Below are 20,977 nucleotides of genomic sequence, written 5' to 3' on the forward strand. Positions count from 1 at the left end.
CATCTTCATCTATCTGCCCTCTTAGAGGACACTTCATTGCTCCAACCAAAACAAAAGGTTGTTCAACTAGCCCTACCACCCCTAGCTTGTCCCACCTCTTAGCCTGGCATTGCTTCCAACCAGTATCTACTTTGGCATTCATCTCTCTTGGTATTGATTCAATAGAAAAAGCATCAAACCCTTCTATTTCATCCCAAACTCTATTTCTATAGTTTTTCAACTTGTAATTCTTTACAAAATATTGCCCTTTAATTTGTGTTACAATAAGCTCTACATCACCTCAGGCCTTTAGGATCCTTATTCCTTTCTCCTTCACTACTATTATCCCCAGTAGTAGGGCCTCATACTCTGAAGTGTTATTTGTATTTTCAAACTCCAATTTGAAACTCCAAGTTCTGCGTTGGGAGGTATTAACATCACACCTACTCCAGATCTTGACAAAGAACAACTTCCATAAAATGCCAATGTCCATATAGATGATGAATCTTTTTCCTTACTGGGGCCTTTTATTTCCAAATCTTTAGTTTCCTACTCATTCAGGGTATCTTCAGTAAATAGCATGTAATTGCCAAACTCTAGTTCTTGATAGAGAATTTGGGCCTTAGGGTCATCTGACTTCAAGATAGTAAATTTTGCCTTTTCCTCATGTTCCAACTTGACTTTCTTACTCCCTATAGTTATGACTGCTTGAGACCAATCTAACTTTATCTCAACCCCTAGATCTCTACAAAAACTTCTTCTTAAGAGCATTCCATAGCTTGCCAGAATATCTACAACTAGAATAGTCAGTAATAGTTTCTTTTCTGAATGAGAAGCTAAGGCTACTTGAGCATCTTTGATTTGTCCAAGCAAGGGGACTTATTTGGCATCCATAGAGTAACACCTTCCATTAGCTTTAGTAAGATTAAGACCCAGGGCTTTAGCTATAGAATAATGCATCACATTATCTGACACACAACAATCTATTATGTAATTGCTTAATTTGCATCCATTAATATACACTGAAATATAGAATGGGTCAAGTTTTTGCCTAGGAGAAGTTGCTAGGATAGTGGAATCCTCTTGGTTAAATAGGTTAGATGTCAAAGTTTCATCCCCTTCCTCAAAGGTCACATTGTGATTCAAATTTGAAGCATTCCCTTTATAACTATCTACCAATCTTTTCAACTCAGAGGGATGAGATTTCAAATAATCTATAGGGGAAATTTGGATTTTTGACTCTTCACAGAATTGGATGAAATCAAAAGGGATTTTATCCTTACTTGTTTGAGATGTCGATGCTCCTTCATCAATATGAATATTATTTGATGAAGAATTGGGGTGATTTCTTGTAACATGACTAGAGTATGACTTCTTGAGTTTTTGACCTCGTGTTAGTACTGTGTATGAGGTTCCATCAATAGTTGCATAGCATCCACCTTTAGGTTCAGAATCTGACTCATACTCCAAAAATAAATTTCTAGAGTTGCTATTTGAGTATGAACTTGACTCCGAACAAGGAGTTGTAGTATTCAATTCATTGGTGGATAACAACTGCATCATACAAGTAGTTTCCAAACAACTCTCACTATCATGATCCACTATCAAATGAAACATGCACATGTTTCCTTTCTTTGGTGCTTCTTCAATCACCAATCTTGGTTGTGACCCTGTAAGTTGTGGAAACTTTCCATCATTATTTCTTCTTAGCAGGTTTTGATAATTCCTTTGGTAAGGTTGATTAAACCTAGGTAATTGTCTCTTCACTACCACCAACTCATTTGATAGCTTCTAAATCATTTCATCAGATGATGTGGTATTAGTAGAACTTCGTTTAGTTTAAAGTTCTCATTTCCATTTTCTCGCAAAAATCAATTCATCTTCAAATTCAACTACCTTCTTTTGTGCATTTGCCAAATCTATGGGATGTTCCCTTCTTAAGTCATAATTGATATCTGGGGGCATCACACTTATGAAGAATTTTTTTAGATTACCAACAATGGGTTTGTTTGTAGTGGGGATTCTACTAGTGATCTTATTGAAAGTTGCAATGAAATCCCTCATACTCATGGTGGGTTGTTTTTTAATGGATGTCAACTATGTTAACAAGACATGTTCATCTTCCATAGTTTTGAATCTTGTCTCGAAGATTATTCTCATTGTATCCCAATTGGTGATTGAGCCATCATCTAGATGATAAAACCAATCCGTTGCACTTTCTGTCAAGGTCTTTACAAATAATCTTACAACAACATCTTCATGTGCAACCCCTAAGACATGAGTAGCTGCAAAGAAGGCCTTAATATGTTCATCTGTGGTAACCTTCTCATCACCTAAAAATCTAGAAAAATTATTCCTTGAAATAGTTGGAAGTGGGTGATAGGTTGTCGGTGCTAATGGAACTATTGCTATAGCCCAACGAGCAGCCATAATTGTTCTAGCAAGGTACGGTGGAAAATTGACAATTGGGAGAGCAATAACTCCATGCAAGGCCAATACTTGGTAGGTAGTATGTGAAGACCATTGATTTCTAAAAGGTGAAAATGGTCTTCTTTAACTTTTCTTTTCACCTTTATGCTTAGGAAGATCTAAGATGGGGAAACCAAGTTCTGTGAGTTTATCAAAAATAGGGTCTTGCCCACCCTATTCTTTCGTACTTCTGAGAAACCTTGTTTGTTTGTTCTAGGGTGCTAGATTAATTTTATCTTTGAGCTTTACATCTTAATTTCCTTTCAACCCTTAAATTTTGTCCCCTTGGGTTAGCTCTTTCTAATGCTTCAACCCTTGATTCTTCTTCTTCCAATACTTGGCTAGCATTTATGTAGTGTTTAGTGTTCCACCTATTTCTCTGAAAAAATGTATTAAGAGACGAGATTAAATTTCTTCTTGGTTGTCTTGAAAACCAAGATTAGGTTGGAGCACTAGAAAAATATTCTCATGAGGTAGTGCCATTTTTCCTCATGATATAAGCTTATTAGTCAAGTGATTGTTCATCTCCCCAGTAAAGTCACCAAAAATCTATTGGTAAACAGATTGTTCTTTATGATTTTAACTCTTAGACTCCCTAATTCGTGAACTATAACTAATTACAGTAGTTGGAAAGTTACTTTTGAAAGGAATAACTTCCCTCTGGATTATTAGGTACAACTCCCTATGGTAGATTTGCAATGAATTTTGTTTATTTCTAAATCTAAACTGGGTATGTTCTTAACTGAATAAGAAGAGAGGTAAACCAAGCTAAACCTATACAAGGTTCAACTCAGGGCAGAAATGATTTAGAAAGTTAATTAAGTTTGATGGACTCACACATCTTATGAACTCATAAAATTTAATTATTCAATGGTGCATGCCAACTAATCCTAAACTGACCTAATTAGAAACAAACAATGCAGAGAAACTAAGCTTAACTTGAAGGAAAAACACTTAAAGGATCTCTTTGAACCTAAGGTGACAATACTTATCACATTTAGCTCTTTGTCTCAAAATAGGGGAATGAAGCTATGTTCGCTTCTTGTTTTAATCTAGATAAAAGAGAAAGCTAACAATTAATTACTAATAGAATGGAACATAAAATAATTGATACAAAATACCATTCAATTGACTCTGCAACATCAAGTACTTTACACCAAAAATTAGTTGACCTTTTATTAATCTTTCATTTCAATAAATATAGAATTCTGAGATGACCGTTACAATGGAAGTTTAATTGGTTCATCTCCTCAAAAGAATGAAAAATAGTAAGGAATCAACTTGTCATATTACAATGATTATATCAAAATGTGAAAGAGGTAGAATATGAATCACTTTACCTTCTTTCCTTTTTCTACTTTTTCTCTACAGACCTTAGCGGAAATGATAATTGGAATTAATTCTACATGTCTTTGTACATGCACATTAGTATATCTCAGGAGCCATCTGGAATGTTCTCTAGCCAAATCTTTGATGACATTCAATCTGTCTTGCAATTCCTCCATGGCCACGTGTATGCATCCGCCAAGTTTTTGGAGTTTGGAAACTCTGTTCTAGTGCCCTGAAGATATGCTTGTTAGACTATCTATAAAATTAGAGAAACTTGTTTGCATGACAGTTATCCCAATTATTCCTTTTCTTTTCCTGCTATTCTATGAATTTGTATGTAGTCCCTTCAAGAGTTCATTATCTCTGTCTTGATCTTTCTTTACCTTATCTTTAGTTTCCTTTAGGCCTTTTTCTACCGCCAAGATCATTTCAGACTTGAACTGCATGCTTTGTAGCCACTCAAACAAAGGCTCATCTCCTTTGGGTAGAATTTTACCTTCAATAGCTTTCTTTGGTTTCATGTGGATAATCATCTTCAATAGAGATACATAATCATCACTCTTAGTTCTCTTCGCGGCTAGGGTATTTCTATTAGATGAAATGTTATCTTTCTCTGTTTCTAGTCTTAAGATAGCATTTCCAATTCACTCAATAATGGAGATTTCTTGTAACTTAAGCTTGTCACTCCATTCTTTACAAATCTAACCAAAATTCTTATCTTCTTGAACATCCTAACCTTTGAGAACTAGAGGTTCTCTAATTGTCCTTCAATTACCTCATTTGTTGACTTCCACAAGCCAACCTTGGTATCATGTCTAGCTTCCCTGATATCTACTGAATGCATGGTGAAATCATATGTAGTCATATCCTCAATACTTTCCTCTTTAGTAGGCTTGGCTATCTCCATTGTTAAATGCCCTATTTCAGGGCCATGCCTAAGGATAGAAAAGGCTTTTTGCTTCTTGACATTACTCAATGTAGATCCAGAGTGAACCACAAGAGATAAGGTATCCTTTTTGGGAGCCCCTTCATCCTTTCTTTTTCTCTTCTTCTCCAGAGTGTCCTCCAACCAAGAATCAGTGCCTATCACCCTAGAAGTCATCTTGAGAGAATCTATGCTAAACATCTTCTTCTTGATCGGAGTAGTTGCTCTCGCCATCAAAGAGAAGGGATTCTTTAGAGTTTTTGAAACAAGGTTTGAAGAGTCTTGGCCTTTCTCTACTTTTGTATTCTTTTTGGTTGCTTTGTCTAACTCAGTAGACTCACTATCACTACTTCCTCCATCTCCTAAGTCCACTACTTGCACATGAGGGTTACTAGGCAGGAGAAGTGTAGCACTTGTAGATGGAACTGGACTACTATGAGGTGAGGGAACTGGAGTAACAACATTTTCTTTTCGTTCATCCACCTTCTTCTCTACTTTTGGTTGGGCACCAATCATTGGGAGGGAGTCATCTTGGCAAGTCTTATCCATAGGAATGTTTTTGTGTGGAGATTGATCACCTTCATCTGATGGTTGAGTTGGTCCTTGAGTTATGGCCAAGGTTACACTTGATGTGCCACCTTGGAAGGAAGAAGGAGTTGTAGCTGCTGGAGAAGTTTTAGTTGATGTACTCTTACTTTGACTTCTTATTTTTGTTGTCCATTCGACTCACTTCCCAATCCTTTAGATGATTTTGGCCATCATGACATCTAGCTCTCCTCCAGCATCTTCATAAGGCTTAAAGCTGATAGGAGTGCCTCTTAACTTTGTTAGATATGTATTACTGTATCTTCTACCCCTTCAACATCAATATTAATTTGATACAATTTCACTTGATCCACTGTGAATCTAGAAAAAGCACAGTCTTGGCTCTCAAATTCATCTTTGCAATCTGCTCAATAATCTTCAATTGTGGTGATGTGTTTGATCATGCTCTTAATCTACAACACTTCCCTTGCATACCCATTCTAATCAAACATAGATCTTAAGACCTCATACATCTCCAATTTTTATATCATCTCAAATGCCTTCAACATGTTCTTTGCATTAGAATGGGACTCACAATTGAAAGCTCGCACCTTCACAAGGAACTCATATCCCTTCTTCTTCAAACTCCCACTTAGTGTGTTCACTTGGATTGCTTGCCTCACCATCTTGATCAGCACAATCATATCACTTGGCTACCTCGGCAGCTTCAAGGGGAACCTGTCAAAAGTTGCAAGACGTAAATATGAAAAAAATGAGAATTGAATGAAATAGCTTCCAAACTCACTAATAGCCACCATTACTTCTAGATTGAATCTCCTCTCTGGGCATCCTTGGAGCTCCCTACAAATTCTCATTATAAATGCATCATTAACTCTTATATATTCTGCATAACTATTTTCCAATTGCAAACATGGGTAGAACTCATAAGACTTTACATCATCAGGGAAGTTTTCTACCCTTGGGAGGCCTGGCCACAACTGTAGAGAAGCTAACACATAAATGAGAAAGGACAACATATAGAATGTGTTGTAAAACTTTACAGCACAAAGGGCATTGGATAGATTCTTGCTTACCTCATAGGCCCAATCAATGTATTGGGTATTAGAAAAAATAACTTGCACCAGGTTGAAATATTGTTCAACAAAATTCAAAGCTTCTACATCACCTTTCAACCTATGCAAAAGGACCAATATGTCGATGATATTAGGCTTGAGATTAGTACCAAATATAGTCTTAGGGACCTTACTCTTGGAGCCTTGTGGCTTTTGAAACCATGATTGCATGATCTCCTTTCTCTAAGTCATCTTCTTGGTGGAGAATTCAAAAATAGCTCCTCTGACTATTAAATCTAAAAACTCCTTCTGTTCAAGAACTCTGAGGCAATTGACCATAGTTTGCCTATCAATGGAGATCAAGATTGTGTCATTTGGCGATACAATCTATCTGGTGTTCGGGTTGTAATGATTTATGCATTCGTATATTAATTCCAAAGCTTGGACCACAACTGGGAAACCAGCTACCTCAACTAGCCCGCATCCTTAGCGCTTTTTAGTTATGGGATGAATTAACTCTGATCTCACTCTCTTCTAAAAGTCTTGCATATCATAGAAATGGAGAGAGGTGTCTGTAAAATTCTACAATGCAAACTTGATTTTATTCAGCCCATCAAAACTCACAAATTTGGTTGTCATTCTGTTTAGAGATGAATTTCAAATGTAGGAAGCAAAAGGAATAACAAATGTATAAATACTAGCTTTTGAAAAAGTTGTGCAATTTTAATAGAATAATAGTTTAAGAAAAAGTGGTAGTTTTTGTAACTGTTCATGTTTCCATTTATATAGGAACTTCAATTCATCTGTTAATCTATAGAGTTTGCGCCACACGAATGAATTGAAGGAGAGATCCATTGAAATAGTAAATGCAAGGTTTTCATAGATTTTTCAATGTCTTTTCACTATTCCATTGGTCCAGCAACAAATTTCTATTCTCTCATACTTACTTTCCCATTTCCCATTAAGTTTTGGGAAGTTATGAACAGAGTACTCCGTAAGGAAATATCTGCCAAATCAAATTCTACTTAATAGATCTTTCCTGCAATGGTTAGATTGTTTCCATTATCACCTCAAGATGTTTCACATACAATTTGTTGGTCCCATCTCCTTACATACTTGATTTTTTTTAAAATGCAAAAAATTGTCCTCATGGGTTGAAAATTTGTCGAGGAGAAGACAATTTTCATTTCTTCGCTCAAGCTTCCCTTTTAACTTTTCTTTTTGACTTATTCCTTCCTTTGGGTTCAAAGATGTCCATAAGTAGTGTGGAGCTTCATTTGGGACCCAACTTTCCTTTCCTTTCCTTTAGGATTGCCTTTTGCAGAAAACAGACTTCATGGGTTGAAAACCTGCTAAGGAGAAGTCAATTTTGAGTTCTCCACCTAGGATGATTTTGAGAGCTATGATGGATCTTTAATACTTATTGAGGTAGATAATCATAAAGGAAATAGGTATTTATCATAAGGTACCTCATCATCTTCTTATTGTGGCTCGTATGCATCATTTGGTGCCCTTCGCGAGAAATCACCTTCATGTGTTAAAAACCTGCCGAGGAGAAGGTGACGTCCAAATTTTCACAAGCTTCTCTTTTTTTGGAAAAAATGATAGGCCGCAAGCAGATATGACTCTCGTGAATGATCTTTGCATGTTTCATGAATCTCAATCAGATTAGGTACTAGACTACCCCTAACATCCCTCGACACACAAGAACAACCATCCAACTACGAAATGTGGAGAAGGAGGAGATGAAAAATTCGATAAAGACTCCCTTCACTTAAGGGGACTTGACTTAGACTATACCTAGGACTTCACTAAAGCACACATTTCCACTTTACAAATTAATTAGAGGGTGAAAAGTGGGGCAACAATACACATTTCATCATATTACACCAACTTAGAATTTGAAACAAAAAAATGACTTTTACATTGTTGAAATTTAACACTTTTTTTAATGTTAGTATTTTCTTTTGTAAAAGGGTGACACATGTTTATACTTTTACCATTTTATTGACTATTGAACATTTATTATTTTGGGTAACATCTTTTTATAAAGTTGTTGAATATCATGAATATAATTATATAATACATATCAATCATACACTACAAATTGATAATTTTTGCAAAATTAAATTTTATAGTTTTAAAAAAAATCAATCTACCAAACAACTCTTAATTTATATTCCTTTAAAAGATTAAAAAAAAACAACTCGTTTCAATCTTCAATATGATAAATATATTGATAAAGACAAAAAAGAGAAAAAAGAATAAGTAAATCAATAACAAAAATAAAAAATAATTTCCTAAATTGTTTAAGTATACATAAATATTAAAACTATAAAATTGATCATCACCTTTTTTAACTATCATAATATTTGTCAACTTAAAAAATTTAATTGCATTTAAAAATATTGTCTTAATATTGTCTTGGACAAACACAAGTAAATGAAAACTCTTAAATATTTCAACTACCTTTCAAATATCTCAACTACCTAAAATGCAACATTAAAGTTTCTTTCCATTGTGCAGTTGTTTTTCTAGATCAGATTGCATAGAATGTTTTTAAACATCAACGTTTCAGATCATACTCCATGATTTATCATCAGGATGAAAGAGTGTAAGAATGCCAAAATAAATATTGATTAAATAAAAAAATTGAGAATTATACAATTGTATAATGATTTACAATTCATTAAATAAAACAAGAAACCATAATCTTAGTATGTTTCGGTGAAAAATTATTGTACCATTTAATAACATGGGTGTATAAAGATAAGGTAGAAGGATGCAACTACTGTAGGCACTGATTCTCTGACGAGGAGAATTTTAAATATCACCTACTTTAGCGAATAGGATTCCATAGAGCACGGTACTGCCAAATTCAGAACCTTATAAATTTACGACTGTAGTGTACAACTGCTTCGTTCAATCACTGCATTCCATTCAATGGCCGTTGAGCTCAGGAGAATGAAAAATGGAAATGAGGATGAGCGCGAGCATGCAGTGAGTCCAACAGGAGAGATTTTCAACACTCCTTTTGGCCTCTGCATTCATGTCGTTTTTGAGTTCGACCAACTAGTCGACATCTCCCATGCAAAGAAAGCCATCCAAGAAATCCTTCTCCTTCAAGGCCCGCGCTTCTCCTCTATTGTGGTACATTTCTTCTCCCATTCTCACATATACACATCATAAATTAGTTTATTGTATTCTCACATCTATTTGTGTATCACTAGTCGTCCATGTTCCAATGACTGTTATGTCTATCATTTTAGATCCTATAATTATCACTTATAAAATACCCAAAAAAATGATAGCGCACACATTACTAACAGCCAATCACAATCACACATGTACTAGTCGATAATTTCTAAGCTTTCTTGGTTGCTGATGGGTTCATTTGAGCAAAAAGTACTATTTGTTTTTGGTGAGCAGCTATTGGGGAGTAATGACACTTTTAGACTCCCTCGCACTCTACGAGTTCTACAGAGAGCTCCCTAAATGCGAAAAAGCTGAAAAATTAGCTTTAAGCTCTTCACTTACCTACAAAAAATCACCCAAAGCAAATTTTGATGTACCAATGGCCGAAGCTAGCCTTAGCTCCTCTAGTTGTCCTCAACTAAGAATGAGAAGAATCCCATTAGTGTATCATTTAGTTGATTCTACATTTGATTGGGTATACTCATTTTTAAATATTGTTTGATTGCAGACTAAGAATGAGAGAGGGTGATGAGGAGCAATCACAATAATGATAGTCAAATAATAAATGATACAATTTAAAAAGGAACCATATGGCAGACTCCTCCTAGCACTTTTGACTCTTGAACTAGGCTTTTCTCAATCACTTGATTACACACATTTCCAATCCCAAATAACAATGGATTCACCTTCACATGTACATTGTTTAATGTCTCCAATCAACAAATAAACCCCTTGTTTGGGTAGAATCCCTATCTTGTTTAATTCTGCACGTGCTTGGTTAGTAATATATCATACATGTTAGAATAACTCTTTCCATGAGTATCAGGCCTTCATCCTCTTGGAAAGATCTTCATTTCCTTTAAAAACCTACTGCAGCAAATAAATAATTAAAAAGAAATCTACTGGTTCTACAACAAGCGTAACAGAAAACCTATAATAAAATGAAACTTATCAACAAAGTACTTGGAATGATGATGGAAACCTTATTAATGCACTTGTAGAGCCAACCAATCAGTTTGCAAACCTCAATATGGAATTTGAGTTGGAGAATATCTAAGTTTTAATATTGCTATTCACCAATCTGTACATACCAGTCTTTCAATATTTTTCCCTCCCCTTTACATCAGAGACTCTGTCCAATTTATAAGACACCCTATAATAATTGACTCCAACCAACTATCATCGTTGAGTTGGGTATTTTAAAATTATTACAAACTAAACTTCCCTCTAAACCAGCCGTTACCTTTTTTATTTAATGTTTGAACTTGAAAAATCATAAAATTGTTTTATTAAACATTAAACTCTTTCCTCTACCTAAACCTATCTTGAAGACCTAATATTATTTTAGCATCATGATAGGTTCCAAGACTGCCCAATTGATTTGATGACCTTGTTTATACATTCCTTCCTTCTGATTTGTTTTAAGGATTTCCGCGGTCTTTCTAATCTTCAACTGTTGCTTGAATATTTGAGGTGCTCCTGCACCATACTCCCCACCATAAAAAGAACTCTTGCCCCAAGAGTTGACCTGTGATCCATTGTTCCTTGCTCCCATCTGCTGCTGTTAAGGGGTGAAATTATTCCCGAAAGTGATCTGCTCCTTCATCCTAGTTCTTGCTGTCACACACCAAGATTTAGATACATAAATATTTGGATTAGACTGTCCTCTTGCTTGATAGTATTGCTGCTACACATTAGACTACTGGAAAGTCTTTATTTGTCTCTGCTCTCTCACCATATCATCTTCATCTATCTTCCCTCTTAGAGGACACTTCATTGCTCCAACCAAAATAAAAGGTTGTTCAACTAGCCCTACCACCCCTAGATTGTCCTGCCTCTTAGCCTGGCATTGCTTCCAACCAGCATCATAATGTGGAGTACCCTGATCCTGCACTGAAATATCTCTACCAAAACACATCAGTATAGTTTCCTTATGACACCTCACCAATGGATACAACTTATACTTCACCTTTCCTTGTTGAACTAAATATGTATTTTCATAGCAATTATGCATGACTCTCCTTGAACATTGCCAGGATCTTCCCAAAATGAGATGCCCACAAGTCATGTGCATGACATCACATAGTACCTTGTCTCTATAACTCCCAACTGAAAACTCAACCATCACTTGATCTTTAACCAACAAATTCTAATTCTCATTGACCCAAGTAGCACAATAAGGAGTAGCATGTGCAAAAGTTTTCAAATTCAATTTCTTAACAACTTCATAAGATAACATATTATTACTTGCCCCTGAATCAATTATAACCTTGCATACCTTGCCTTGAATGAGACAATTTGATCTTAATATACTTGGATCTTTTGGTATTTGATTTCTTCTTCCCATTAGTAAGCACTCTCCTTCTTCTGGAAGAAGTTCAATGGGTTCATTATGCTCATCCTTTCTTGGCTCTTCATCAACCAAGTTTACTCTTCTCTCTCTCCCTTTGTCTTCCTACCATTTAGGACACCGAAAGGACTGATGGCCTACTTCATTACAAGTGAAGCATCTTTCCGTGAACACTGCACTTCCTCTTCCTCCACTTCTTCCACCTCTATAACCCCCTCTTAATTCTAAAATTTTTTTGTCCTTATCCTTATCATTGCTGCTCTGAAAATCAGTAGTACCTCTTCCCCCTCTTCCTCTCATGGAAGATCCACCTCTATTGTTGCTCTACTTTTCTTGTCTCCTTCTTATCTTCTCTTCAGCCCTCAAGGCTAACTGATAACATTCATCAACTGACCTCAGGGTAGCAAGACTAAGTCCATCCTGGATATTGAACTTTAGTCCCCCCATATACCTTGCAATCTTTTCTTCCATCTCTTCATCATGATCCACCCTAATATCAAGCTTGTGAAATTCCTTAGTGTACTTCTGTACATCCATCTCTTTTTGCCTGAAATCTCTCATTTTCTTATACAACTGTACTCTATAATCCTTCCGCAAAAATTTTGCCTTCATTTTGTCCACCATAGTATACCAAGATGTGATCTTGGGTCTACCATTCTTCCATCTGTCTGCCTGGATGCAATCCCACAACAACAAAGCATGTCCCTTCAACCTGGACTTTGCTATCTTCACTTTTTCCTTCTCTTCTATCCCTTCACACTCAAAGCAATTTTCCATTGCATCGAAACAATCTATTAATTCTTCATCATCCATCTTTCCTCCATACACAGGTAAGTCTGTCCTTACCCTTTTATCTTCATTTCTTATGGCTTTTGCAAACTTAGCCATTCTTACTTCCTCAGGGTCCTTTTCTTCTTCTTTGGGTTCTTCTTCCTATTCTTCATCTCTAATTTCTTCATCCAATCTAATGCTCTTATCTTTCTTCTCTAGTGCTGATAGCCTCTCCATCATGGACTTTATCAATCTATCTTTTTCAGCATTCTCTTTGTCCCTTTGTTCTAATGATGCCCTTAAATTTTTGTTATCTGCCACTTGTTCTTTCACTATCTTTGCCAACTCCATATTTGTCAACCTTGTAGGAATCTCTTCTTCTCCTTCAGACATGGTTACTTGATCAACTTTTTACAAGAATCTACTATAGGGTTACTCCTCTTAGGATAATTCAACTATAAGGGCTCACTAAGGGATTCAAGAACCAACTTCACAAGACCAATTACGTTTCCACAAGACCTTTCCCTTTCTCTGATACCAATATGATGAGGAGCAATCACAATAATGATAGTCAAATAATAAACGATACAATTTAAAAAGGAACCATATGGCAGACTCCTCCTAGCACTTCTTACTCTTGAACTAGGCTTTTGTCAATCACTTGATTACACACATTTCCAATCCCAGCTAACAATGGATTCACCTTCACATGTACATTGTTTAATGTCTCCAATCAGCAAATAAACCGCTTGTTTGGGTAGAATACCTATCTTGTTTAATTCTGCATGTGCTTGGTTAGTAATATATCATACATGTTAGAATAACTCTTTCCATGAGTATCAGGCCTTCATCCTCATGGAAAGATCTTCATTTCCTTTAAAAACCTACTGTAGCAAATAAATAATTAAAAAGAAATCTACTGGTTCTGCAACAAGTGTAATAACAAACCTATAATAACATGAAACTTATCAACAAAGTACTTGGAATGTGAAGGAAACCTTATTAATGCACTTGTAGAGCCAACCAATCGGTTTGCAAACCTCAATATGGAGTTTGAGTTGCAGAATATCTAAGTTTTAATATTGTTGTTCACCAGTCTATACATATTTTTCCCTCCCTTTTACATCAGAGACTCTGTCCAATTTATAAGACACCCTATAATAACTGACTCCAGCCAACTATCATCGTTGAGTTGAGTATTTTAAAATTATTACAAACTAAACTTCCCTCTAAACCAGCCGTTACCTTTTTTATTTAATGTTTGAACTTGAAAAATCATACAATTGTTTTATTAAATATTAAACTCTTTCCTATACCTAAACCTATCTTGAAGACCTAATATTATTTTAGCATCATGATAGGTTCCAAGACTGCCCAATTGATTTGATGACCTTGTTTATACATTCCTTACTTCTGATTTGTTTTAAGGATTTTCGTGGTCTTTCTAATCTTCAACTGTTGCTTGAATATTTGAGGTGCTCCTGCACCAAAGGGAAGCTTCAATGGAAGCCAACAGAGGTGAATATTGAGAACCATGTATTTGTTCCACATTTTCCTGCTGGTCACATGTTTTATGACAAGTTTGTGGAGGACTATGTTTCTGATATCCATTCAAGAAAGCTTCCCCTCTCTCGCCCTCTTTGGGAGTTCCACTTCCTTAACTACAAAACCACAACGGAAGAATCTACACTCGTTATAAATTTACATCATATGCTTGGAGATGGTGTTTCTCTTATGTCTCTAGCAATAACCTGCTCTACCAAGGCTGATAATCCCACCATTCCACCAAGCTTTCCTCTTGATTCATCCCAACAGAAAAATCTTCCTACACAAATTCATGAAAGTCCATACACTGGTTTTCAGTTTCTTTTCAGGATATGGAGTCTTTTTTTCACAGTTATGGTTGTGATGTTTTGCAATTTACAAGACCTTATTGCTAGTTTTCTACGTTTGACTTGGATGGAGGATAGCAATTTTCCTATCAGAGGTCCTCCTGGTGTAGAGATGTTGCCCAAAATTATGGCGTCCGCCACTTTTTCGCTACAAGATGTTGCGAAAATAAAGAATTATTTTGGAGTGGTAAGTTATTGCATCTTACTAGCCTTGTCTCTACTTATACTATGTTTTTAGTTACACTTATTTGGTAGTGATTTTTATTTTGTGAACAGAGCGTTAATGATGTGATAATGGGTATGGTATTCTGTGGCTTTCGACTGTACTGCGAGATGGTTCTTTCTGGTCTAGCTCCTAACTCAATAATGGTCGATTTAAATATCATATATTAACACTAATTTTTACTTATTTTTCTAAAGTTAATTTCTTCCTTAATAAATGTGTGATGTTTAAGAGTGACCACTCAATAACTCTCCTCATTTTGTTTTTCATATTTTTTTTCTTTTTTCGACTTTCATTTGATCTCATTCAAAATGTGTTGCTTCAATGAATGCAGACTCAAAGCAAACAGAGGAATTGAGAGTAACAGCTCTTGCTCTGATGAACTCACGATCACAGCCTGGCTTAAAGGCTTTGTACACATTGTTCTTTTTCATTTCTCACGATTGGCATTACAGTGAGGTTTAAGGAGCTTATCGTATCACCTATACTTTTCATAGTTTACTATACTTTGTTCTCTCCTTGCAATATTGCTTCCCTTGGAAAGGGTTTACTTAAAAGAATGTCTTTGTGACAGTTTTTTCAATGAAAGAGATTTAATGTTTACGTAAAAGAATGTCTTTGTCGGATAGTTCTTGAAGACAGTCTTTTTTAATGAAAGAGATTTAATGTTTACTTAAAAGAATGTCTTTGTCATAGTCCTTGAAGACAGTAGTTTTTGAAGACAGTTTTTTTAATTAAAGAGATTTAAAGCCTGTATTCATATGCTAAGCTATGATTTTTGTGTTGGATGTGAAGTCCAACTGTCATGACTATTCATTTCATATTCCTCTTATTTGTCTTTTCGTCTTCTGTTGAAGACTGTAGCATAAATATAAGGGCAAAGCCCTGTGTATGTAAGTTGTAAGCTGTAATGACTGAATATATATTTGCTTTGCTCTCGGTGTGGACGTAGCCACAATTGTGGTGAACCACGATAAATCCTGTCTCTTATTCTATTTTGTGTATTCTCAATTTATCTTTTAGATTTAACAATTGGTATTAGAGCGTGTAAGATTTTGGAGAGCAGAGCAAAAGCCAAAGAAGTCTGTTGAAAGAAGAAAGAACAATGGTCTATTGAGGCCCACGATAAGAAGCAGCAAGTGGAGCTTTGAAACCCCTGCAAGGAAAAGTGAGAGTCGTGTTTCCTCAATACAAATAGACACACACTTGTCGGCATTTACCAAGTTTCACTCAGTACCTCATGCGATTCGCAATGGTAGAGACGTTTCTTTGGAGAAAGAGAAGCAGGCGCTGGGGCTTGCGACCGGGGGGCACATGGTGTTGCTAGGGTTAGGGCTAGGAGTGTGGATGATGGTGGGCTTAGTAGAGCCAGCATGGGCATTTAGACTAGAAGGTCACCTTGTTGAAGAATTCTACTAGAACCACTGAGAAGACAAGGTAAAATAAAAAATGTTTTTTCAACCAGTAAATCTTTTTAGCCTTGTATAAGGAGACAGTTAAGGGAGTCTTCTCAAAATTTTCTTGGGAGATGTCAGTTTTTATTATGCTTGTCCAGATTATGGAGAAATTGCAGCTTCAGTGTGATATTTGGTATCATTTTTATTATTTTTTGATACCACGAAAAGTTCACTATCATCGTGCAGTGGGAGTTTTTAAAAATAAAAAATAAAAATTGTTCTCATGAGATGTTTTCCTCCATGTGATTGGAGATGCATTTTCATGGTGAGCTCTTCATTCTAGATTAGAGTGTTGACATGATACAAGTTCTCATGGCAGGTTATGCTCTTTAGAGCATGAGGTTCTAATTTGTGGAGATCAAGTTGTCATGTTCTAGTCTGTAGTTATGCAGACGTGCAGTGGGAGTTTTGACAATTGATCTAGGTTAGTGCTCTTGGTATCGGGTACTTTGGCGGATTGACCATGGAGGTGCTCTTGAAAACTAAGAGGCTTGGGTGAGGCTACAGTTCTCTTGGCTTAGAGAACATTTGTTGAAACAGTTTCTCTTTTGAGGTTTCAACATGAAGTCTGAACAGCCTACACTTGTGGATGGGCGCAAGTTCATTATAGACCTAGTGGTGATTGTTCTCAGAGAAGAGTCATTGAGACTTGGTGTATCCTAGAGGAACATTCTCACTCCCCACACTTGGTCTATTCGGCAGATTTATCTCCTTGTGCATTTAGGAGATGGTTGATATTATTCATAATTTTTGGAATGTTTGGAGTTTGATATTCTTGTTTATAGGAGCTTTCATTCATGGTGTTTGGGTGTTGTCAATGCTCTCATATGGGTAGGTAAAGGAGATCATACTTGACACAGCTAGGCACTTGATGGTGTTGGTAGAAGGATGAGTTATGATTTGTGTTAGTATTCCTTCCAAGAGTTTTTTGCGGTCATCTATTGTTGTTGTACTTCATTTCTTTTTAACAAAAATACGTGGTCTTTTCATGAGGACTTGGAAGATGTCATTTTGTAGCAGGTTGGTTGCGATTCGCAGATCATCTCAAGTTAACGCCATGCCTTCTATGTGTTGATTGGTAAATTGAGTCAACTTATAGTTGACATTGCTCATGCAATTTAAATTTCTCTATAATGGTCTTCTAGTTTTTTGCATATCAATGGTTTTTTGGTGTGTTTTGTTGGAAGATGGTATATTTGGTGAGTTATTGTATGGGCTGGTTATGTGGTTATAAATCTACTAATGTTGTATGGATAGTTGGATGTGTTTAGTGATAAGCTGTGGTTGCTATTCCAGCTATGAAGATTGTCTTTTGACAATTTCTTACCATGGGATTTGGTAAGGGAAAACAGAGTTTAAGTGGGAGGATATTCAGATACGAGGTTGTAGCATGAGTTGAACTTCAAGTGGGAGATTGTTGGATGTGAAGTCCAACTGTCATGATTGTTCATTTCATATTCCTCTTATTTGTCTCTTCGTCTTCTATTGAAGACTGTTGCATAAATATAAGGGCAAAGCCCTATGTATGTAAGTAGTAAGCTACAATGACTGAATATATATTTGTTTTGCTCTTGATGTGGACGTAGCCACAATTGTGGTGAACCACGATAAATCCTGTCTCTTATTCTATTTTGTGTATTCTCAATTTATCTTTTAGATTTAACATTTTGGGTAAAAGTGTTAAATAGTTGATTTATTTTTTCCAAACTTAATTTTTCCTTAGTGTGTGATTTTTTAGGGTGACAGTATTTAAAGAAGTTAAAAAGTAACTTTTGAGTCAGTTGTTCTAAATAAATTGATTGAATTTGTTTTTAATTTGAATTTAGATATAATTGTTGATTGACAGATATGAGAAATGAATCAAAGCTATAAGATTTCCACAATCCATCTAAATTTGATATATAGCTTCTAGATTTGATTGTGTAAAATCCATGATGTAAGAAGTACTACACAATCAAATCCAAATATTACATATCAAATAAATAGCGTTGATGTAAAAACTACTACACTTGCCTTGATGTAAAAACTTCTACACAATCAAATGGAGAAACTATATATCAAATTTAGATGGATTGTGGAAATCTTATAGATTGTAAATGTATCCTATGAAGAAAATAGTTATGATCAATCATCAAGATATAATAAAGTAATAATTTTAGTTTTGTTGATATTTGAATATGCACTATAATTAATCAAATATTTTTAAAAATAGTTTTCAAGATTTTGTAAATCTAGAGAACTTTAGTACCACTTAATTATTAGTTTTTTATGCAATAATGCATTAATATATTTGAAATTAAAGAACTATTGATTTATGAATGCAATTTAAGATAAAGCTAAAAAGTAGTTCAAGAAAAATAAATTAATTTTGTTACTTTATCAAAATAAATATATATATATATATATATATATATATATATATATATATATATATATATATATATATATATATATACACACACGTGTTTCTTTCCTGCAACTTTTTAAAATTTCATTTCTAGTCATGTCATCATTGCAGTTATGTTTCTGTTTCTCGTTTCTTGTAACATAGACGAAAAATATTTTTATTGTAACACTTATTCTTCTCAGACGAAAAACATGTCATACTGAGTGCCACTTCCGTGGATTGGTAGCACATAAAATACTCTTCTTTAAAATGCTCTATGTTATTCTATGTTTTGCATCCTAAATTTATTGATGTCTGTCCAATTTTATTTTTTTTAAATTTAAGGTTGTGGCTTTAATTGTAGCTGTTAGTTTTTGCCGAATGACAATTTAGTTCTGATATTTCTAACTCATATAAAACAATGGTGTAGAATCTGGAGGAAATGACAAAACCCTTAACAAAAGTTCCATGGGGCAACCGTGCGGCTTATTTGCAGCTAGTAGTGCCCATCTTTGGAGTATGTTCTCAGAGGAAAGAGAATGATAGATAAGAGGAAAATGTCTTTGGCAGTCGCTATAACAAACAAAGTGATAAGCTACATTACATGATCTAAAGGTCTCAAGGTAGTTGTTCTACTATCATCATTCTTAAACATCACACACTAAGAAGAAAACTAAGATCGAAAAAATTAAGTCAACTTTGACTATTCAACACTTTTAAATTTGGTGTATCCCTTCTAATACTACTACTAGTAGTTTTACTAGACACCTCATAAATACACAACTACTATCCGATATGGGGCCACACGTGCCTGAAACCTCTTCGGCTAAGAGCCAAGGACTGAGGAGCATCCACGCTGCCAAATTCACCCGGGGCACGATCCCGACCTCATCGCTTTTTGATGTCTTTGGACCTTGCACTCAGCAAGACTTGATCTCTAGTGGGCTCTTTGTGAGCCATTCAACTTCACCAGCACACCAAGGGCCCTTTGACCAATCAATCTTTTTAGATGGAACTCTATTATTAAAAAATTAATATTATTTATTACTAAAATTTATTCAATTTATTCACAAAAAAATTAATACAATGGTGTCTTTTGTCTACCCAGACTATTCTTGTTACATGTATGAGGTTTGCAAACAACATGAGAATGCAAGTGATCATGACCCAGGGTTACGTGGATGCAAACAAGCTATCTAAATGCTTTGAGGAAGCATTTTTGGAGATGAGGGATGTGTGATATAAGAAAAATTTGTGGGCAATTGCATTGACTTAAAATTAGAGACATTGCATTTCCATAATTTGGAATAATTACTAAGTTTATTTTTGATATGACTGTTTTATATCATAGTTATCAGGTTTGGTTTTCTATTTACTTAGGTACAACTTGTGAGCCTTAATAATCTATTAATTATCATGAAGACAAAACATTTTAGGGTCTAGTTTGATTATTTATTGATTGTATCACTTATTGATGCATAATATGAGTCAAATATCATTTTATCGCTTATATAGTGTGTTGTGATATTGGGAAATGCTAGAGTTTGAATGTTATTTAAATGATATTAAATTTATTCATATTTGCTTGTTGAATAGATAATAATAAATTTTGTATTCATATCATTTTAATTGCTCTTATAATAAGTGTTTGTATGATCTTTAGAGAAATGTTGGATTTTAAATACTACTGAAATGATGACAAATTAGTTGTGTGATATGTTATCTCAAGCTTTGGAATGAGAAGTACAAAAGAGGTGAATATATACAATAGGAGAAGAGAAACTTAAAAATTCACTATATATCCTTAATGCATAATATTTGTATTTTATATTAGAATTAAATAGATTTTATATGAACCAAAAATTTGAGTTTAAACAAAATAAATAGCCATCAAGTCAATAATGTCAAATGGGTAAACCATTCCATAACCACACAAGACCTAGATGGTATATCTTTGTTACTAGGTATGGTTTTTTGAATTAACTAGATAACCAACTTCTTTCTATCCATGGATCACATTATCCAGATTATTATCAAGATGCCAAAAAATGTGCTAAAATTTGCTTTGATGTTTTATATTTTAGCTATTATGTTTGGTTTTCTATTTAATTGTGAACAACTCTATGAGTGCCAATGGATCACATTTTATTAATTATCATCAACACAAATAGTGTTAAAATTTTGCTTGATCATTTATTGATTGTTTTATTTATTGATGCATACTGCGAGCCATGTATATCATTTCATTGTCTAAATAGTATGTTCTGATCTTGTGAGAAATGCTAGATTTTGAATGATGACAAATGCATTCATATTTGTTTGTTGAATAGATAATGATAAAATTTGTATCTGTATCATATCAATTGTTCTTATAATAAGTTTTTTAATAATATTTAGAGAAAT

The 20,977-nt window shown here is 34.8% G+C and overlaps 1 pseudogene; it reads left to right on the forward strand.

The window, feature by feature from the left end:
* Positions 1-9,243: 9,243 nt before the first annotated feature.
* Positions 9,244-19,239, forward strand: LOC149543514 (wax ester synthase/diacylglycerol acyltransferase 11-like; annotated as a pseudogene).
* The last annotated feature ends 1,738 nt before the right edge of the window (positions 19,240-20,977 follow it).

Source organism: Cupressus sempervirens, chromosome 8 (genome assembly GCF_028749045.1).
Source record: "Cupressus sempervirens isolate cs-2001-9-10 chromosome 8, ASM2874904v1, whole genome shotgun sequence".
Taxonomy (NCBI): Eukaryota; Viridiplantae; Streptophyta; class Pinopsida; order Cupressales; family Cupressaceae; genus Cupressus; species Cupressus sempervirens.